Here is a 20132-nt window from a genome sequence, read left to right as displayed (position 1 = left end):
ATAAACAAAACGGTCGTCTGCCGTGACTGCAAGGCCTGTGGCTGCTTTCTCAGGGACAGAAACCGCATGCCAAGTCGCTGTTTGTTATTTTTTCCTACAATAGAGAGAAAGAACTTTACGTCCAACGTGCGCGTGCCACACGTCTTAGTCAAATGACAGAAGTGTTTTGAACTTTTCAGAAACAGACCAAAGAGTCAGGACACCTGACTGTGATGAGTTGGTCAGCTTTGCAGGATGCCAACTAGAGAGGGTTTTGTGTCCCACAAGAAATTGTTATGAAATCTATCTGAATGATTATATTCTAAAAGATAAGTCAAGAAAAGTCAAGAAAAGAAAAAAGAAAAGAAAAGAAAAGAAAGCTTTTGCAGTGGAGAGTTCCAAACACCCCTTTGTTTGATGATGTATGACCTGTTTTAGCTGAAATAACAATTATGGAAAGATTGGTATTTAATGGTATTTAAATGGGAAAGCTGAATCTTAAATGTAATCGTGTGTAAGTAATTTGTGTACTTTGACGTTACCCCTGCAATGGACTTAATAAACGTCACAAAATGGAAAAATTGAAATTGACTTCTGTGGAAAGGAACACCAATGACTTGCACCTATTTTTGGATGGCTCTGCCACTTGGCTGAGCCTCGTGCATTTGTGAATATCAACAGCGCCGTCGCTCACACAGACACACACAAGACGGCCAGGGCTGAGCCAGGGAGCGCTTGGGTGGAGGTGCTCAGCGCCTGCCCTACTTATGCGCAAGTCAAACGCTTGCACCACGACGTGTGCGCACTGTTCCAGGGGGTGGCCTGGGCCAGCAAACCGCTGAACCTCATCGCTTCTCGGCCTTTTGGCTAAGATCAAGTGTAGTATCTGTTCTTATCAGTTTAATATCTGATATGTCCTCTATACGGGGACAACATATTAAATGGATTTTTAGCGCTGGGAGCTGAAAAAGGGGCTTGCTCCGTTCACTCCATGCATCGACCCGGTATTGCAGTGCCGCTGGGAACGGTGCACCTTCCTTCAGCCTTGTGCAAAATCAAAATCAAAACTTGACGCAGAGCGAGAGCTCCGTCGCTCGTCTTGACAGCCGATCAAGAAGCCAGGCTCAGCGTGGAGGGCGCTCGTTGCGTTGCAAGTCGACCTGCAGGAGATCAATCTGTTGGCTGTTGACTGGGAACCCCGGCAGTCTCCTGCTCTCCGATCACTGCGTGTCAGCCATTACGGCTGCGGGGGAAGGGGGAAGGAGCAAAGGCAATCGACGGCGGGATGAGGCCTGATAAAAATGCAGCCAGAGGTTGCGGTCGGGACAGTGCAACAAGGAGCGAGGCCTACCATGAGCGAAGTGACTGGGACGACACCAGGTCTTGGCTGCCGTACAGGGGAGGGCCGTACTTACTCAGGTTTCTCTTCATATCGCACAAGTCTTTCGCCTTTTACTAAAGACTTCCGTGGAAAGGAACACCAATGAGTTGCACCTATTTTTGGACGGCTCTGCCTCTTGGCTGAGCCTCGTGCTTTTGTGAATATCAGCATCGCCGACGGTCACACACACAAAACGCTCAGGGAGAAAAAAAGTATATTTCAATTTCTTTTCTTTTTATTTTTCTTTTGTGATTTCCTGCCTCTTTGGAGCTAAAACAACAACTTGCAATTTAGAAATTTTGAAAAAAAAAATAAAAAAATTTGTAGTTCAGATTTTACAGCATGTCCACTGTAGTGGCCAACAGAACACTTTTACCATAACACAATGAAATCATAATAGGCTGACAAGAATGTCAATGCATTTTTTTAAATGAAACTGAACATTTGGCCTGTATCTTTTGTTGAACCACTGAGCAAAACTGACATGATTAAACATTCATAACGTGACTATTATTTTTCCTAACAAAAATTTGAACTGAACTCTGACTCCAATTTATGATTCCTGACATGTTCTTAAACAAGAAAATATATGATGACCAAAAAAACATTATCTTAACAATATTTGACTTATCTTTTCTCTTTTCCTGGCATTTGCGTTTTGCTGCAGTCTCCATTTTGTCTCAGCGTCAAAACAAAGTTCCCCTCATCCCACCCAAACACGTGAGATATCATTGGAAAGGCCAGGATGTCCTCTATGGAGCACACCAGGACTTAGTAGGGTAGCTCAAATGACTCAAAAGATATAGACCAAAACCAAATGTCCACTGCAGAGGACATAAATGAATAGGCTGGGTCTCAGGAGAATATGCTGCTGCAGCCCTGTGGTTGCTTTCTCAGAGACAGAAACTGCATGCCAAGTTGCTGTTTGTTTGTTTTTTGTTTTTTCATAGAAAAGCAGGGAACAAATTGACGTCCAACGTGCACCTACCACACGTCTTAGTCGAATGACCGAAGTGTTTTGAACTTTTCAGAAACAGCCAAAAGAGTCAGGGCACCTGATTGTGATGAGTTGGTCAGCTTTGCAGGATGCCAGTTAACATCTTTTGAGTCAATGTGATTTTCTGCAACAACCACTGAAGGTGAGCTAACGCTAAGGGCACCTGACTGTGGGATTATGCCTTGTCCGTACCCTCAGATAGGTTGCCGTGTCCAGGACTTAGTCGCCTGTCAACGGCACCTTCAATTCATACTTACCTGGCAGGGGAGATACCATGATCAACAAGGTGGTTCACCCATGGCGAGGCGCATCCATTGCACTAAGGGATGTGCTGACCTGTGCGAATTCCCCACATGTGGGAATCTCGACTGCATAATTTGTGGTAGTGGGGGACTGCGTACGCGCTCTCCCCTCGTCATAGTGTTGAAGATAAACAAAACGGTCGTCTGCCGTGACTGCAAGGCCTGTGGCTGCTTTCTCAGGGACAGAAACCGCATGCCAAGTCGCTGTTTGTTATTTTTTCCTACAATAGAGAGAAAGAACTTTACGTCCAACGTGCGCGTGCCACACGTCTTAGTCAAATGACAGAAGTGTTTTGAACTTTTCAGAAACAGACCAAAGAGTCAGGACACCTGACTGTGATGAGTTGGTCAGCTTTGCAGGATGCCAACTAGAGAGGGTTTTGTGTCCCACAAGAAATTGTTATGAAATCTATCTGAATGATTATATTCTAAAAGATAAGTCAAGAAAAGTCAAGAAAAGAAAAAAGAAAAGAAAAGAAAAGAAAGCTTTTGCAGTGGAGAGTTCCAAACACCCCTTTGTTTGATGATGTATGACCTGTTTTAGCTGAAATAACAATTATGGAAAGATTGGTATTTAATGGTATTTAAATGGGAAAGCTGAATCTTAAATGTAATCGTGTGTAAGTAATTTGTGTACTTTGACGTTACCCCTGCAATGGACTTAATAAACGTCACAAAATGGAAAAATTGAAATTGACTTCTGTGGAAAGGAACACCAATGACTTGCACCTATTTTTGGATGGCTCTGCCACTTGGCTGAGCCTCGTGCATTTGTGAATATCAACAGCGCCGTCGCTCACACAGACACACACAAGACGGCCAGGGCTGAGCCAGGGAGCGCTTGGGTGGAGGTGCTCAGCGCCTGCCCTACTTATGCGCAAGTCAAACGCTTGCACCACGACGTGTGCGCACTGTTCCAGGGGGTGGCCTGGGCCAGCAAACCGCTGAACCTCATCGCTTCTCGGCCTTTTGGCTAAGATCAAGTGTAGTATCTGTTCTTATCAGTTTAATATCTGATATGTCCTCTATACGGGGACAACATATTAAATGGATTTTTAGCGCTGGGAGCTGAAAAAGGGGCTTGCTCCGTTCACTCCATCCATCGACCCGGTATTGCAGTGCCGCTGGGAACGGTGCACCTTCCTTCAGCCTTGTGCAAAATCAAAATCAAAACTTGACGCAGAGCGAGAGCTCCGTCGCTCGTCTTGACAGCCGATCAAGAAGCCAGGCTCAGCGTGGAGGGCGCTCGTTGCGTTGCAAGTCGACCTGCAGGAGATCAATCTGTTGGCTGTTGACTGGGAACCCCGGCAGTCTCCTGCTCTCCGATCACTGCGTGTCAGCCATTACGGCTGCGGGGGAAGGGGGAAGGAGCAAAGGCAATCGACGGCGGGATGAGGCCTGATAAAAATGCAGCCAGAGGTTGCGGTCGGGACAGTGCAACAAGGAGCGAGGCCTACCATGAGCGAAGTGACTGGGACGACACCAGGTCTTGGCTGCCGTACAGGGGAGGGCCGTACTTACTCAGGTTTCTCTTCATATCGCACAAGTCTTTCGCCTTTTACTAAAGACTTCCGTGGAAAGGAACACCAATGAGTTGCACCTATTTTTGGACGGCTCTGCCTCTAGGCTGAGCCTCGTGCTTTTGTGAATATCAGCATCGCCGACGGTCACACACACAAAACGCTCAGGGAGAAAAAAAGTATATTTCAATTTCTTTTATTTTTCTTTTTCTTTTGTGATTTCCTGCCTCTTTGGAGCTAAAACAACAACTTGCAATTTAGAAATTTTGAAAAAAAAAAAAAAAAAATTTGTAGTTCAGATTTTACAGCATGTCCACTGTAGTGGCCAACAGAACACTTTTACCATAACACAATGAAATCATAATAGGCTGACAAGAATGTCAATGCATTTTTTTAAATGAAACTGAACATTTGGCCTGTATCTTTTGTTGAACCACTGAGCAAAACTGACATGATTAAACATTCATAACGTGACTATTATTTTTCCTAACAAAAATTTGAACTGAACTCTGACTCCAATTTATGATTCCTGACATGTTCTTAAACAAGAAAATATATGATGACCAAAAAAACATTATCTTAACAATATTTGACTTATCTTTTCTCTTTTCCTGGCATTTGCGTTTTGCTGCAGTCTCCATTTTGTCTCAGCGTCAAAACAAAGTTCCCCTCATCCCACCCAAACACGTGAGATATCATTGGAAAGGCCAGGATGTCCTCTATGGAGCACACCAGGACTTAGTAGGGTAGCTCAAATGACTCAAAAGATATAGACCAAAACCAAATGTCCACTGCAGAGGACATAAATGAATAGGCTGGGTCTCAGGAGAATATGCTGCTGCAGCCCTGTGGTTGCTTTCTCAGAGACAGAAACTGCATGCCAAGTTGCTGTTTGTTTGTTTTTTGTTTTTTCATAGAAAAGCAGGGAACAAATTGACGTCCAACGTGCACCTACCACACGTCTTAGTCGAATGACCGAAGTGTTTTGAACTTTTCAGAAACAGCCAAAAGAGTCAGGGCACCTGATTGTGATGAGTTGGTCAGCTTTGCAGGATGCCAGTTAACATCTTTTGAGTCAATGTGATTTTCTGCAACAACCACTGAAGGTGAGCTAACGCTAAGGGCACCTGACTGTGGGATTATGCCTTGTCCGTACCCTCAGATAGGTTGCCGTGTCCAGGACTTAGTCGCCTGTCAACGGCACCTTCAATTCATACTTACCTGGCAGGGGAGATACCATGATCAACAAGGTGGTTCACCCATGGCGAGGCGCATCCATTGCACTAAGGGATGTGCTGACCTGTGCGAATTCCCCACATGTGGGAATCTCGACTGCATAATTTGTGGTAGTGGGGGACTGCGTACGCGCTCTCCCCTCGTCATAGTGTTGAAGATAAACAAAACGGTCGTCTGCCGTGACTGCAAGGCCTGTGGCTGCTTTCTCAGGGACAGAAACCGCATGCCAAGTCGCTGTTTGTTATTTTTTCCTACAATAGAGAGAAAGAACTTTACGTCCAACGTGCGCGTGCCACACGTCTTAGTCAAATGACAGAAGTGTTTTGAACTTTTCAGAAACAGACCAAAGAGTCAGGACACCTGACTGTGATGAGTTGGTCAGCTTTGCAGGATGCCAACTAGAGAGGGTTTTGTGTCCCACAAGAAATTGTTATGAAATCTATCTGAATGATTATATTCTAAAAGATAAGTCAAGAAAAGTCAAGAAAAGAAAAAAGAAAAGAAAAGAAAAGAAAGCTTTTGCAGTGGAGAGTTCCAAACACCCCTTTGTTTGATGATGTATGACCTGTTTTAGCTGAAATAACAATTATGGAAAGATTGGTATTTAATGGTATTTAAATGGGAAAGCTGAATCTTAAATGTAATCGTGTGTAAGTAATTTGTGTACTTTGACGTTACCCCTGCAATGGACTTAATAAACGTCACAAAATGGAAAAATTGAAATTGACTTCTGTGGAAAGGAACACCAATGACTTGCACCTATTTTTGGATGGCTCTGCCACTTGGCTGAGCCTCGTGCATTTGTGAATATCAACAGCGCCGTCGCTCACACAGACACACACAAGACGGCCAGGGCTGAGCCAGGGAGCGCTTGGGTGGAGGTGCTCAGCGCCTGCCCTACTTATGCGCAAGTCAAACGCTTGCACCACGACGTGTGCGCACTGTTCCAGGGGGTGGCCTGGGCCAGCAAACCGCTGAACCTCATCGCTTCTCGGCCTTTTGGCTAAGATCAAGTGTAGTATCTGTTCTTATCAGTTTAATATCTGATATGTCCTCTATACGGGGACAACATATTAAATGGATTTTTAGCGCTGGGAGCTGAAAAAGGGGCTTGCTCCGTTCACTCCATGCATCGACCCGGTATTGCAGTGCCGCTGGGAACGGTGCACCTTCCTTCAGCCTTGTGCAAAATCAAAATCAAAACTTGACGCAGAGCGAGAGCTCCGTCGCTCGTCTTGACAGCCGATCAAGAAGCCAGGCTCAGCGTGGAGGGCGCTCGTTGCGTTGCAAGTCGACCTGCAGGAGATCAATCTGTTGGCTGTTGACTGGGAACCCCGGCAGTCTCCTGCTCTCCGATCACTGCGTGTCAGCCATTACGGCTGCGGGGAAGGGGGAAGGAGCAAAGGCAATCGACGGCGGGATGAGGCCTGATAAAAATGCAGCCAGAGGTTGCGGTCGGGACAGTGCAACAAGGAGCGAGGCCTACCATGAGCGAAGTGACTGGGACGACACCAGGTCTTGGCTGCCGTACAGGGGAGGGCCGTACTTACTCAGGTTTCTCTTCATATCGCACAAGTCTTTCGCCTTTTACTAAAGACTTCCGTGGAAAGGAACACCAATGAGTTGCACCTATTTTTGGACGGCTCTGCCTCTAGGCTGAGCCTCGTGCTTTTGTGAATATCAGCATCGCCGTCGGTCACACACACAAAACGCTCAGGGAGAAAAAAAGTATATTTCAATTTCTTTTATTTTTCTTTTTCTCTTGTGATTTCCTGCCTCTTTGGAGCTAAAACAACAACTCGCAATTTAGAAATTTTGAAAAAAAAAATAAAAAAATTTGTAGTTCAGATTTTACAGCATGTCCACTGTAGTGGCCAACAGAACACTTTTACCATAACACAATGAAATCATAATAGGCTGACAAGAATGTCAATGCATTTTTTTAAATGAAACTGAACATTTGGCCTGTATCTTTTGTTGAACCACTGAGCAAAACTGACATGATTAAACATTCATAACGTGACTATTATTTTTCCTAACAAAAATTTGAACTGAACTCTGACTCCAATTTATGATTCCTGACATGTTCTTAAACAAGAAAATATATGATGACCAAAAAAACATTATCTTAACAATATTTGACTTATCTTTTCTCTTTTCCTGGCATTTGCGTTTTGCTGCAGTCTCCATTTTGTCTCAGCGTCAAAACAAAGTTCCCCTCATCCCACCCAAACACGTGAGATATCATTGGAAAGGCCAGGATGTCCTCTATGGAGCACACCAGGACTTAGTAGGGTAGCTCAAATGACTCAAAAGATATAGACCAAAACCAAATGTCCACTGCAGAGGACATAAATGAATAGGCTGGGTCTCAGGAGAATATGCTGCTGCAGCCCTGTGGTTGCTTTCTCAGAGACAGAAACTGCATGCCAAGTCGCTGTTTGTTTGTTTTTTGTTTTTTCATAGAAAAGCAGGGAACAAATTGACGTCCAACGTGCACCTACCACACGTCTTAGTCGAATGACCGAAGTGTTTTGAACTTTTCAGAAACAGCCAAAAGAGTCAGGGCACCTGATTGTGATGAGTTGGTCAGCTTTGCAGGATGCCAGTTAACATCTTTTGAGTCAATGTGATTTTCTGCAACAACCACTGAAGGTGAGCTAACGCTAAGGGCACCTGACTGTGGGATTATGCCTTGTCCGTACCCTCAGATAGGTTGCCGTGTCCAGGACTTAGTCGCCTGTCAACGGCACCTTCAATTCATACTTACCTGGCAGGGGAGATACCATGATCAACAAGGTGGTTCACCCATGGCGAGGCGCATCCATTGCACTAAGGGATGTGCTGACCTGTGCGAATTCCCCAAATGTGGGCATCTCGACTGCATAATTTGTGGTAGTGGGGGACTGCGTACGCGCTCTCCCCTCGTCATAGTGTTGAAGATAAACAAAACGGTCGTCTGCCGTGACTGCAAGGCCTGTGGCTGCTTTCTCAGGGACAGAAACCGCATGCCAAGTCGCTGTTTGTTATTTTTTCCTACAATAGAGAGAAAGAACTTTACGTCCAACGTGCGCGTGCCACACGTCTTAGTCAAATGACAGAAGTGTTTTGAACTTTTCAGAAACAGACCAAAGAGTCAGGACACCTGACTGTGATGAGTTGGTCAGCTTTGCAGGATGCCAACTAGAGAGGGTTTTGTGTCCCACAAGAAATTGTTATGAAATCTATCTGAATGATTATATTCTAAAAGATAAGTCAAGAAAAGTCAAGAAAAGAAAAAAGAAAAGAAAAGAAAAGAAAAGAAAAGAAAAGAAAAGAAAAGAAAGCTTTTGCAGTGGAGAGTTCCAAACACCCCTTTGTTTGATGATGTATGACCTGTTTTAGCTGAAATAACAATTATGGAAAGATTGGTATTTAATGGTATTTAAATGGGAAAGCTGAATCTTAAATGTAATCGTGTGTAAGTAATTTGTGTACTTTGACGTTACCCCTGCAATGGACTTAATAAACGTCACAAAATGGAAAAATTGAAATTGACTTCTGTGGAAAGGAACACCAATGACTTGCACCTATTTTTGGATGGCTCTGCCACTTGGCTGAGCCTCGTGCATTTGTGAATATCAACAGCGCCGTCGCTCACACAGACACACACAAGACGGCCAGGGCTGAGCCAGGGAGCGCTTGGGTGGAGGTGCTCAGCGCCTGCCCTACTTATGCGCAAGTCAAACGCTTGCACCACGACGTGTGCGCACTGTTCCAGGGGGTGGCCTGGGCCAGCAAACCGCTGAACCTCATCGCTTCTCGGCCTTTTGGCTAAGATCAAGTGTAGTATCTGTTCTTATCAGTTTAATATCTGATATGTCCTCTATACGGGGACAACATATTAAATGGATTTTTAGCGCTGGGAGCTGAAAAAGGGGCTTGCTCCGTTCACTCCATGCATCGACCCGGTATTGCAGTGCCGCTGGGAACGGTGCACCTTCCTTCAGCCTTGTGCAAAATCAAAATCAAAACTTGACGCAGAGCGAGAGCTCCGTCGCTCGTCTTGACAGCCGATCAAGAAGCCAGGCTCAGCGTGGAGGGCGCTCGTTGCGTTGCAAGTCGACCTGCAGGAGATCAATCTGTTGGCTGTTGACTGGGAACCCCGGCAGTCTCCTGCTCTCCGATCACTGCGTGTCAGCCATTACGGCTGCGGGGGAAGGGGGAAGGAGCAAAGGCAATCGACGGCGGGATGAGGCCTGATAAAAATGCAGCCAGAGGTTGCGGTCGGGACAGTGCAACAAGGAGCGAGGCCTACCATGAGCGAAGTGACTGGGACGACACCAGGTCTTGGCTGCCGTACAGGGGAGGGCCGTACTTACTCAGGTTTCTCTTCATATCGCACAAGTCTTTCGCCTTTTACTAAAGACTTCCGTGGAAAGGAACACCAATGAGTTGCACCTATTTTTGGACGGCTCTGCCTCTTGGCTGAGCCTCGTGCTTTTGTGAATATCAGCATTGCTGTCGGTCACACACACAAAACGCTCAGGGAGAAAAAAAGTATATTTCAATTTCTTTTCTTTTTCTTTTTCTTTTGTGATTTCCTGCCTCTTTGGAGCTAAAACAACAACTCGCAATTTAGAAATTTTGAAAAAAAAAAATAAAAAAATTTGTAGTTCAGATTTTACAGCATGTCCACTGTAGTGGCCAACAGAACACCTTTACCATAACACAATGAAATCATAATAGGCTGACAAGAATGTCAATGCATTTTTTTAAATGAAACTGAACATTTGGCCTGTATCTTTTGTTGAACCACTGAGCAAAACTGACATGATTAAACATTCATAACGTGACTATTATTTTTCCTAACAAAAATTTGAACTGAACTCTGACTCCAATTTATGATTCCTGACATGTTCTTAAACAAGAAAATATATGATGACCAAAAAAACATTATCTTAACAATATTTGACTTATCTTTTCTCTTTTCCTGGCATTTGCGTTTTGCTGCAGTCTCCATTTTGTCTCAGCGTCAAAACAAAGTTCCCCTCATCCCACCCAAACACGTGAGATATCATTGGAAAGGCCAGGATGTCCTCTATGGAGCACACCAGGACTTAGTAGGGTAGCTCAAATGACTCAAAAGATATAGACCAAAACCAAATGTCCACTGCAGAGGACATAAATGAATAGGCTGGGTCTCAGGAGAATATGCTGCTGCAGCCCTGTGGTTGCTTTCTCAGAGACAGAAACTGCATGCCAAGTCGCTGTTTGTTTGTTTTTTGTTTTTTCATAGAAAAGCAGGGAACAAATTGACGTCCAACGTGCACCTACCACACGTCTTAGTCGAATGACCGAAGTGTTTTGAACTTTTCAGAAACAGCCAAAAGAGTCAGGGCACCTGATTGTGATGAGTTGGTCAGCTTTGCAGGATGCCAGTTAACATCTTTTGAGTCAATGTGATTTTCTGCAACAACCACTGAAGGTGAGCTAACGCTAAGGGCACCTGACTGTGGGATTATGCCTTGTCCGTACCCTCAGATAGGTTGCCGTGTCCAGGACTTAGTCGCCTGTCAACGGCACCTTCAATTCATACTTACCTGGCAGGGGAGATACCATGATCAACAAGGTGGTTCACCCATGGTGAGGCGCATCCATTGCACTAAGGGATGTGCTGACCTGTGCGAATTCCCCACATGTGGGAATCTCGACTGCATAATTTGTGGTAGTGGGGGACTGCGTACGCGCTCTCCCCTCGTCATAGTGTTGAAGATAAACAAAACGGTCGTCTGCCGTGACTGCAAGGCCTGTGGCTGCTTTCTCAGGGACAGAAACCGCATGCCAAGTCGCTGTTTGTTATTTTTTCCTACAATAGAGAGAAAGAACTTTACGTCCAACGTGCGCGTGCCACACGTCTTAGTCAAATGACAGAAGTGTTTTGAACTTTTCAGAAACAGACCAAAGAGTCAGGACACCTGACTGTGATGAGTTGGTCAGCTTTGCAGGATGCCAACTAGAGAGGGTTTTGTGTCCCACAAGAAATTGTTATGAAATCTATCTGAATGATTATATTCTAAAAGATAAGTCAAGAAAAGTCAAGAAAAGAAAAAAGAAAAGAAAAGAAAAGAAAAGAAAAGAAAAGAAAAGAAAAGAAAAGAAAGCTTTTGCAGTGGAGAGTTCCAAACACCCCTTTGTTTGATGATGTATGACCTGTTTTAGCTGAAATAACAATTATGGAAAGATTGGTATTTAATGGTATTTAAATGGGAAAGCTGAATCTTAAATGTAATCGTGTGTAAGTAATTTGTGTACTTTGACGTTACCCCTGCAATGGACTTAATAAACGTCACAAAATGGAAAAATTGAAATTGACTTCTGTGGAAAGGAACACCAATGACTTGCACCTATTTTTGGATGGCTCTGCCACTTGGCTGAGCCTCGTGCATTTGTGAATATCAACAGCGCCGTCGCTCACACAGACACACACAAGACGGCCAGGGCTGAGCCAGGGAGCGCTTGGGTGGAGGTGCTCAGCGCCTGCCCTACTTATGCGCAAGTCAAACGCTTGCACCACGACGTGTGCGCACTGTTCCAGGGGGTGGCCTGGGCCAGCAAACCGCTGAACCTCATCGCTTCTCGGCCTTTTGGCTAAGATCAAGTGTAGTATCTGTTCTTATCAGTTTAATATCTGATATGTCCTCTATACGGGGACAACATATTAAATGGATTTTTAGCGCTGGGAGCTGAAAAAGGGGCTTGCTCCGTTCACTCCATGCATCGACCCGGTATTGCAGTGCCGCTGGGAACGGTGCACCTTCCTTCAGCCTTGTGCAAAATCAAAATCAAAACTTGACGCAGAGCGAGAGCTCCGTCGCTCGTCTTGACAGCCGATCAAGAAGCCAGGCTCAGCGTGGAGGGCGCTCGTTGCGTTGCAAGTCGACCTGCAGGAGATCAATCTGTTGGCTGTTGACTGGGAACCCCGGCAGTCTCCTGCTCTCCGATCACTGCGTGTCAGCCATTACGGCTGCGGGGAAGGGGGAAGGAGCAAAGGCAATCGACGGCGGGATGAGGCCTGATAAAAATGCAGCCAGAGGTTGCGGTCGGGACAGTGCAACAAGGAGCGAGGCCTACCATGAGCGAAGTGACTGGGACGACACCAGGTCTTGGCTGCCGTACAGGGGAGGGCCGTACTTACTCAGGTTTCTCTTCATATCGCACAAGTCTTTCGCCTTTTACTAAAGACTTCCGTGGAAAGGAACACCAATGAGTTGCACCTATTTTTGGACGGCTCTGCCTCTAGGCTGAGCCTCGTGCTTTTGTGAATATCAGCATCGCCGTCGGTCACACACACAAAACGCTCAGGGAGAAAAAAAGTATATTTCAATTTCTTTTATTTTTCTTTTTCTCTTGTGATTTCCTGCCTCTTTGGAGCTAAAACAACAACTCGCAATTTAGAAATTTTGAAAAAAAAAATAAAAAAATTTGTAGTTCAGATTTTACAGCATGTCCACTGTAGTGGCCAACAGAACACTTTTACCATAACACAATGAAATCATAATAGGCTGACAAGAATGTCAATGCATTTTTTTAAATGAAACTGAACATTTGGCCTGTATCTTTTGTTGAACCACTGAGCAAAACTGACATGATTAAACATTCATAACGTGACTATTATTTTTCCTAACAAAAATTTGAACTGAACTCTGACTCCAATTTATGATTCCTGACATGTTCTTAAACAAGAAAATATATGATGACCAAAAAAACATTATCTTAACAATATTTGACTTATCTTTTCTCTTTTCCTGGCATTTGCGTTTTGCTGCAGTCTCCATTTTGTCTCAGCGTCAAAACAAAGTTCCCCTCATCCCACCCAAACACGTGAGATATCATTGGAAAGGCCAGGATGTCCTCTATGGAGCACACCAGGACTTAGTAGGGTAGCTCAAATGACTCAAAAGATATAGACCAAAACCAAATGTCCACTGCAGAGGACATAAATGAATAGGCTGGGTCTCAGGAGAATATGCTGCTGCAGCCCTGTGGTTGCTTTCTCAGAGACAGAAACTGCATGCCAAGTCGCTGTTTGTTTGTTTTTTGTTTTTTCATAGAAAAGCAGGGAACAAATTGACGTCCAACGTGCACCTACCACACGTCTTAGTCGAATGACCGAAGTGTTTTGAACTTTTCAGAAACAGCCAAAAGAGTCAGGGCACCTGATTGTGATGAGTTGGTCAGCTTTGCAGGATGCCAGTTAACATCTTTTGAGTCAATGTGATTTTCTGCAACAACCACTGAAGGTGAGCTAACGCTAAGGGCACCTGACTGTGGGATTATGCCTTGTCCGTACCCTCAGATAGGTTGCCGTGTCCAGGACTTAGTCGCCTGTCAACGGCACCTTCAATTCATACTTACCTGGCAGGGGAGATACCATGATCAACAAGGTGGTTCACCCATGGCGAGGCGCATCCATTGCACTAAGGGATGTGCTGACCTGTGCGAATTCCCCACATGTGGGAATCTCGACTGCATAATTTGTGGTAGTGGGGGACTGCGTACGCGCTCTCCCCTCGTCATAGTGCTGAAGATAAACAAAACGGTCGTCTGCCGTGACTGCAAGGCCTGTGGCTGCTTTCTCAGGGACAGAAACCGCATGCCAAGTCGCTGTTTGTTATTTTTTCCTACAATAGAGAGAAAGAACTTTACGTCCAACGTGCGCGTGCCACACGTCTTAGTCAAATGACAGAAGTGTTTTGAACTTTTCAGAAACAGACCAAAGAGTCAGGACACCTGACTGTGATGAGTTGGTCAGCTTTGCAGGATGCCAACTAGAGAGGGTTTTGTGTCCCACAAGAAATTGTTATGAAATCTATCTGAATGATTATATTCTAAAAGATAAGTCAAGAAAAGTCAAGAAAAGAAAAAAGAAAAGAAAAGAAAAGAAAGCTTTTGCAGTGGAGAGTTCCAAACACCCCTTTGTTTGATGATGTATGACCTGTTTTAGCTGAAATAACAATTATGGAAAGATTGGTATTTAATGGTATTTAAATGGGAAAGCTGAATCTTAAATGTAATCGTGTGTAAGTAATTTGTGTACTTTGACGTTACCCCTGCAATGGACTTAATAAACGTCACAAAATGGAAAAATTGAAATTGACTTCTGTGGAAAGGAACACCAATGACTTGCACCTATTTTTGGATGGCTCTGCCACTTGGCTGAGCCTTGTGCATTTGTGAATATCAACAGCGCCGTCGCTCACACAGACACACACAAGACGGCCAGGGCTGAGCCAGGGAGCGCTTGGGTGGAGGTGCTCAGCGCCTGCCCTACTTATGCGCAAGTCAAACGCTTGCACCACGACGTGTGCGCACTGTTCCAGGGGGTGGCCTGGGCCAGCAAACTGCTGAACCTCATCGCTTCTCGGCCTTTTGGCTAAGATCAAGTGTAGTATCTGTTCTTATCAGTTTAATATCTGATATGTCCTCTATACGGGGACAACATATTAAATGGATTTTTAGCGCTGGGAGCTGAAAAAGGGGCTTGCTCCGTTCACTCCATGCATCGACCCGGTATTGCAGTGCCGCTGGGAACGGTGCACCTTCCTTCAGCCTTGTGCAAAATCAAAACTTGACGCAGAGCGAGAGCTCCGTCGCTCGTCTTGACAGCCGATCAAGAAGCCAGGCTCAGCGTGGAGGGCGCTCGTTGCGTTGCAAGTCGACCTGCAGGAGATCAATCTGTTGGCTGTTGACTGGGAACCCCGGCAGTCTCCTGCTCTCCGATCACTGCGTGTCAGCCATTACGGCTGCGGGGGAAGGGGGAAGGAGCAAAGGCAATCGACGGCGGGATGAGGCCTGATAAAAATGCAGCCAGAGGTTGCGGTCGGGACAGTGCAACAAGGAGCGAGGCCTACCATGAGCGAAGTGACTGGGACGACACCAGGTCTTGGCTGCCGTACAGGGGAGGGCCGTACTTACTCAGGTTTCTCTTCATATCGCACAAGTCTTTCGCCTTTTACTAAAGACTTCCGTGGAAAGGAACACCAATGAGTTGCACCTATTTTTGGACGGCTCTGCCTCTAGGCTGAGCCTCGTGCTTTTGTGAATATCAGCATCGCCGACGGTCACACACACAAAACGCTCAGGGAGAAAAAAAGTATATTTCAATTTCTTTTATTTTTCTTTTTCTTTTGTGATTTCCTGCCTCTTTGGAGCTAAAACAACAACTTGCAATTTAGAAATTTTGAAAAAAAAAATAAAAAAATTTGTAGTTCAGATTTTACAGCATGTCCACTGTAGTGGCCAACAGAACACTTTTACCATAACACAATGAAATCATAATAGGCTGACAAGAATGTCAATGCATTTTTTTAAATGAAACTGAACATTTGGCCTGTATCTTTTGTTGAACCACTGAGCAAAACTGACATGATTAAACATTCATAACGTGACTATTATTTTTCCTAACAAAAATTTGAACTGAACTCTGACTCCAATTTATGATTCCTGACATGATCTTAAACAAGAAAATATATGATGACCAAAAAAACATTATCTTAACAATATTTGACTTATCTTTTCTCTTTTCCTGGCATTTGCGTTTTGCTGCAGTCTCCATTTTGTCTCAGCGTCAAAACAAAGTTCCCCTCATCCCACCCAAACACGTGAGATATCATTGGAAAGGCCAGGATGTCCTCTATGGAGCACACCAGGACTTAGTAGGGTAGCTCAAATGACTCAAAAGATATAGACCAAAACCAAATGTCCACTGCAGAGGACATAAATGAATAGGCTGGGTCTCAGGAGAATATGCTGCTGCAGCCCTGTGGTTGCTTTCTCAGAGACAGAAACTGCATGCCAAGTCGCTGTTTGTTTGTTTTTTGTTTTTTCATAGAAAAGCAGGGAACAAATTGACGTCCAACGTGCACCTACCACACGTCTTAGTCGAATGACCGAAGTGTTTTGAACTTTTCAGAAACAGCCAAAAGAGTCAGGGCACCTGATTGTGATGAGTTGGTCAGCTTTGCAGGATGCCAGTTAACATCTTTTGAGTCAATGTGATTTTCTGCAACAACCACTGAAGGTGAGCTAACGCTAAGGGCACCTGACTGTGGGATTATGCCTTGTCCGTACCCTCAGATAGGTTGCCGTGTCCAGGACTTAGTCGCCTGTCAACGGCACCTTCAATTCATACTTACCTGGCAGGGGAGATACCATGATCAACAAGGTGGCTCACCCATGGCGAGGCGCATCCATTGCACTAAGGGATGTGCTGACCTGTGCGAATTCCCCACATGTGGGAATCTCGACTGCATAATTTGTGGTAGTGGGGGACTGCGTACGCGCTCTCCCCTCGTCATAGTGTTGAAGATAAACAAAACGGTCGTCTGCCGTGACTGCAAGGCCTGTGGCTGCTTTCTCAGGGACAGAAACCGCATGCCAAGTCGGTGTTTGTTATTTTTTCCTACAATAGAGAGAAAGAACTTTACGTCCAACGTGCGCGTGCCACACGTCTTAGTCAAATGACAGAAGTGTTTTGAACTTTTCAGAAACAGACCAAAGAGTCAGGACACCTGACTGTGATGAGTTGGTCAGCTTTGCAGGATGCCAACTAGAGAGGGTTTTGTGTCCCACAAGAAATTGTTATGAAATCTATCTGAATGATTATATTCTAAAAGATAAGTCAAGAAAAGTCAAGAAAAGAAAAAAGAAAAGAAAAGAAAAGAAAAGAAAAGAAAAGAAAAGAAAAGAAAAGAAAGCTTTTGCAGTGGAGAGTTCCAAACACCCCTTTGTTTGATGATGTATGACCTGTTTTAGCTGAAATAACAATTATGGAAAGATTGGTATTTAATGGTATTTAAATGGGAAAGCTGAATCTTAAATGTAATCGTGTGTAAGTAATTTGTGTACTTTGACGTTACCCCTGCAATGGACTTAATAAACGTCACAAAATGGAAAAATTGAAATTGACTTCTGTGGAAAGGAACACCAATGACTTGCACCTATTTTTGGATGGCTCTGCCACTTGGCTGAGCCTCGTGCATTTGTGAATATCAACAGCGCCGTCGCTCACACAGACACACACAAGACGGCCAGGGCTGAGCCAGGGAGCGCTTGGGTGGAGGTGCTCAGCGCCTGCCCTACTTATGCGCAAGTCAAACGCTTGCACCACGACGTGTGCGCACTGTTCCAGGGGGTGGCCTGGGCCAGCAAACCGCTGAACCTCATCGCTTCTCGGCCTTTTGGCTAAGATCAAGTGTAGTATCTGTTCTTATCAGTTTAATATCTGATATGTCCTCTATACGGGGACAACATATTAAATGGATTTTTAGCGCTGGGAGCTGAAAAAGGGGCTTGCTCCGTTCACTCCATGCATCGACCCGGTATTGCAGTGCCGCTGGGAACGGTGCACCTTCCTTCAGCCTTGTGCAAAATCAAAATCAAAACTTGACGCAGAGCGAGAGCTCCGTCGCTCGTCTTGACAGCCGATCAAGAAGCCAGGCTCAGCGTGGAGGGCGCTCGTTGCGTTGCAAGTCGACCTGCAGGAGATCAATCTGTTGGCTGTTGACTGGGAACCCCGGCAGTCTCCTGCTCTCCGATCACTGCGTGTCAGCCATTACGGCTGCGGGGAAGGGGGAAGGAGCAAAGGCAATCGACGGCGGGATGAGGCCTGATAAAAATGCAGCCAGAGGTTGCGGTCGGGACAGTGCAACAAGGAGCGAGGCCTACCATGAGCGAAGTGACTGGGACGACACCAGGTCTTGGCTGCCGTACAGGGGAGGGCCGTACTTACTCAGGTTTCTCTTCATATCGCACAAGTCTTTCGCCTTTTACTAAAGACTTCCGTGGAAAGGAACACCAATGAGTTGCACCTATTTTTGGACGGCTCTGCCTCTAGGCTGAGCCTCGTGCTTTTGTGAATATCAGCATCGCCGTCGGTCACACACACAAAACGCTCAGGGAGAAAAAAAGTATATTTCAATTTCTTTTATTTTTCTTTTTCTCTTGTGATTTCCTGCCTCTTTGGAGCTAAAACAACAACTCGCAATTTAGAAATTTTGAAAAAAAAAATAAAAAAATTTGTAGTTCAGATTTTACAGCATGTCCACTGTAGTGGCCAACAGAACACTTTTACCATAACACAATGAAATCATAATAGGCTGACAAGAATGTCAATGCATTTTTTTAAATGAAACTGAACATTTGGCCTGTATCTTTTGTTGAACCACTGAGCAAAACTGACATGATTAAACATTCATAACGTGACTATTATTTTTCCTAACAAAAATTTGAACTGAACTCTGACTCCAATTTATGATTCCTGACATGTTCTTAAACAAGAAAATATATGATGACCAAAAAAACATTATCTTAACAATATTTGACTTATCTTTTCTCTTTTCCTGGCATTTGCGTTTTGCTGCAGTCTCCATTTTGTCTCAGCGTCAAAACAAAGTTCCCCTCATCCCACCCAAACACGTGAGATATCATTGGAAAGGCCAGGATGTCCTCTATGGAGCACACCAGGACTTAGTAGGGTAGCTCAAATGACTCAAAAGATATAGACCAAAACCAAATGTCCACTGCAGAGGACATAAATGAATAGGCTGGGTCTCAGGAGAATATGCTGCTGCAGCCCTGTGGTTGCTTTCTCAGAGACAGAAACTGCATGCCAAGTCGCTGTTTGTTTGTTTTTTGTTTTTTCATAGAAAAGCAGGGAACAAATTGACGTCCAACGTGCACCTACCACACGTCTTAGTCGAATGACCGAAGTGTTTTGAACTTTTCAGAAACAGCCAAAAGAGTCAGGGCACCTGATTGTGATGAGTTGGTCAGCTTTGCAGGATGCCAGTTAACATCTTTTGAGTCAATGTGATTTTCTGCAACAACCACTGAAGGTGAGCTAACGCTAAGGGCACCTGACTGTGGGATTATGCCTTGTCCGTACCCTCAGATAGGTTGCCGTGTCCAGGACTTAGTCGCCTGTCAACGGCACCTTCAATTCATACTTACCTGGCAGGGGAGATACCATGATCAACAAGGTGGTTCACCCATGGCGAGGCGCATCCATTGCACTAAGGGATGTGCTGACCTGTGCGAATTCCCCACATGTGGGAATCTCGACTGCATAATTTGTGGTAGTGGGGGACTGCGTACGCGCTCTCCCCTCGTCATAGTGCTGAAGATAAACAAAACGGTCGTCTGCCGTGACTGCAAGGCCTGTGGCTGCTTTCTCAGGGACAGAAACCGCATGCCAAGTCGCTGTTTGTTATTTTTTCCTACAATAGAGAGAAAGAACTTTACGTCCAACGTGCGCGTGCCACACGTCTTAGTCAAATGACAGAAGTGTTTTGAACTTTTCAGAAACAGACCAAAGAGTCAGGACACCTGACTGTGATGAGTTGGTCAGCTTTGCAGGATGCCAACTAGAGAGGGTTTTGTGTCCCACAAGAAATTGTTATGAAATCTATCTGAATGATTATATTCTAAAAGATAAGTCAAGAAAAGTCAAGAAAAGAAAAAAGAAAAGAAAAGAAAAGAAAGCTTTTGCAGTGGAGAGTTCCAAACACCCCTTTGTTTGATGATGTATGACCTGTTTTAGCTGAAATAACAATTATGGAAAGATTGGTATTTAATGGTATTTAAATGGGAAAGCTGAATCTTAAATGTAATCGTGTGTAAGTAATTTGTGTACTTTGACGTTACCCCTGCAATGGACTTAATAAACGTCACAAAAT

General features: G+C 44.8%; 21 non-coding genes across 21 annotated transcripts; all 21 read left to right on the top strand.

Annotated features, from left to right (window-relative positions):
- Positions 1-826: 826 nt before the first annotated feature.
- On the top strand, positions 827-1017 carry LOC139339593 (U2 spliceosomal RNA). Its single transcript, XR_011602728.1, has one exon. It is a non-coding gene; the product is annotated as a U2 spliceosomal RNA (small nuclear RNA).
- A 373-nt stretch (positions 1018-1390) lies between these two features.
- Positions 1391-1508, top strand: LOC139339689 (U5 spliceosomal RNA). The gene has a single exon (XR_011602818.1). It is a non-coding gene; the product is annotated as a U5 spliceosomal RNA (small nuclear RNA).
- Positions 1509-2606: 1098 nt separating this feature from the next.
- On the top strand, positions 2607-2771 carry LOC139339774 (U1 spliceosomal RNA). Its single transcript, XR_011602901.1, has one exon. It is a non-coding gene; the product is annotated as a U1 spliceosomal RNA (small nuclear RNA).
- An 841-nt stretch (positions 2772-3612) lies between these two features.
- On the top strand, positions 3613-3803 carry LOC139339636 (U2 spliceosomal RNA). The gene has a single exon (XR_011602771.1). It is a non-coding gene; the product is annotated as a U2 spliceosomal RNA (small nuclear RNA).
- A 373-nt stretch (positions 3804-4176) lies between these two features.
- On the top strand, positions 4177-4292 carry LOC139339730 (U5 spliceosomal RNA). The gene has a single exon (XR_011602859.1). It is a non-coding gene; the product is annotated as a U5 spliceosomal RNA (small nuclear RNA).
- Positions 4293-5392: 1100 nt separating this feature from the next.
- LOC139339773 (U1 spliceosomal RNA) lies at positions 5393-5557 on the top strand. The gene has a single exon (XR_011602900.1). It is a non-coding gene; the product is annotated as a U1 spliceosomal RNA (small nuclear RNA).
- Positions 5558-6398: 841 nt separating this feature from the next.
- Positions 6399-6589, top strand: LOC139339592 (U2 spliceosomal RNA). Its single transcript, XR_011602727.1, has one exon. It is a non-coding gene; the product is annotated as a U2 spliceosomal RNA (small nuclear RNA).
- A 372-nt stretch (positions 6590-6961) lies between these two features.
- LOC139339729 (U5 spliceosomal RNA) lies at positions 6962-7077 on the top strand. Its single transcript, XR_011602858.1, has one exon. It is a non-coding gene; the product is annotated as a U5 spliceosomal RNA (small nuclear RNA).
- A 1100-nt stretch (positions 7078-8177) lies between these two features.
- On the top strand, positions 8178-8342 carry LOC139339535 (U1 spliceosomal RNA). The gene has a single exon (XR_011602673.1). It is a non-coding gene; the product is annotated as a U1 spliceosomal RNA (small nuclear RNA).
- An 866-nt stretch (positions 8343-9208) lies between these two features.
- On the top strand, positions 9209-9399 carry LOC139339591 (U2 spliceosomal RNA). The gene has a single exon (XR_011602726.1). It is a non-coding gene; the product is annotated as a U2 spliceosomal RNA (small nuclear RNA).
- A 373-nt stretch (positions 9400-9772) lies between these two features.
- On the top strand, positions 9773-9890 carry LOC139339688 (U5 spliceosomal RNA). Its single transcript, XR_011602817.1, has one exon. It is a non-coding gene; the product is annotated as a U5 spliceosomal RNA (small nuclear RNA).
- A 1099-nt stretch (positions 9891-10989) lies between these two features.
- Positions 10990-11154, top strand: LOC139339638 (U1 spliceosomal RNA). Its single transcript, XR_011602773.1, has one exon. It is a non-coding gene; the product is annotated as a U1 spliceosomal RNA (small nuclear RNA).
- Positions 11155-12025: 871 nt separating this feature from the next.
- Positions 12026-12216, top strand: LOC139339590 (U2 spliceosomal RNA). Its single transcript, XR_011602725.1, has one exon. It is a non-coding gene; the product is annotated as a U2 spliceosomal RNA (small nuclear RNA).
- Positions 12217-12588: 372 nt separating this feature from the next.
- On the top strand, positions 12589-12704 carry LOC139339728 (U5 spliceosomal RNA). The gene has a single exon (XR_011602857.1). It is a non-coding gene; the product is annotated as a U5 spliceosomal RNA (small nuclear RNA).
- Positions 12705-13804: 1100 nt separating this feature from the next.
- Positions 13805-13969, top strand: LOC139339772 (U1 spliceosomal RNA). Its single transcript, XR_011602899.1, has one exon. It is a non-coding gene; the product is annotated as a U1 spliceosomal RNA (small nuclear RNA).
- Positions 13970-14810: 841 nt separating this feature from the next.
- On the top strand, positions 14811-15001 carry LOC139339589 (U2 spliceosomal RNA). Its single transcript, XR_011602724.1, has one exon. It is a non-coding gene; the product is annotated as a U2 spliceosomal RNA (small nuclear RNA).
- Positions 15002-15368: 367 nt separating this feature from the next.
- LOC139339727 (U5 spliceosomal RNA) lies at positions 15369-15484 on the top strand. Its single transcript, XR_011602856.1, has one exon. It is a non-coding gene; the product is annotated as a U5 spliceosomal RNA (small nuclear RNA).
- Positions 15485-16584: 1100 nt separating this feature from the next.
- LOC139339548 (U1 spliceosomal RNA) lies at positions 16585-16749 on the top strand. The gene has a single exon (XR_011602686.1). It is a non-coding gene; the product is annotated as a U1 spliceosomal RNA (small nuclear RNA).
- An 871-nt stretch (positions 16750-17620) lies between these two features.
- Positions 17621-17811, top strand: LOC139339587 (U2 spliceosomal RNA). Its single transcript, XR_011602722.1, has one exon. It is a non-coding gene; the product is annotated as a U2 spliceosomal RNA (small nuclear RNA).
- Positions 17812-18183: 372 nt separating this feature from the next.
- On the top strand, positions 18184-18299 carry LOC139339726 (U5 spliceosomal RNA). The gene has a single exon (XR_011602855.1). It is a non-coding gene; the product is annotated as a U5 spliceosomal RNA (small nuclear RNA).
- A 1100-nt stretch (positions 18300-19399) lies between these two features.
- LOC139339770 (U1 spliceosomal RNA) lies at positions 19400-19564 on the top strand. Its single transcript, XR_011602897.1, has one exon. It is a non-coding gene; the product is annotated as a U1 spliceosomal RNA (small nuclear RNA).
- Positions 19565-20132: the final 568 nt, after the last annotated feature.

This window comes from Chaetodon trifascialis, chromosome 11 (assembly GCF_039877785.1).
Source record: "Chaetodon trifascialis isolate fChaTrf1 chromosome 11, fChaTrf1.hap1, whole genome shotgun sequence".
NCBI lineage: Eukaryota > Metazoa > Chordata > Actinopteri > Chaetodontiformes > Chaetodontidae > Chaetodon > Chaetodon trifascialis.
The sequence above is the reverse complement of the archived record's forward strand: the minus strand, read 5'-3'. Positions and strand labels throughout refer to the sequence as shown.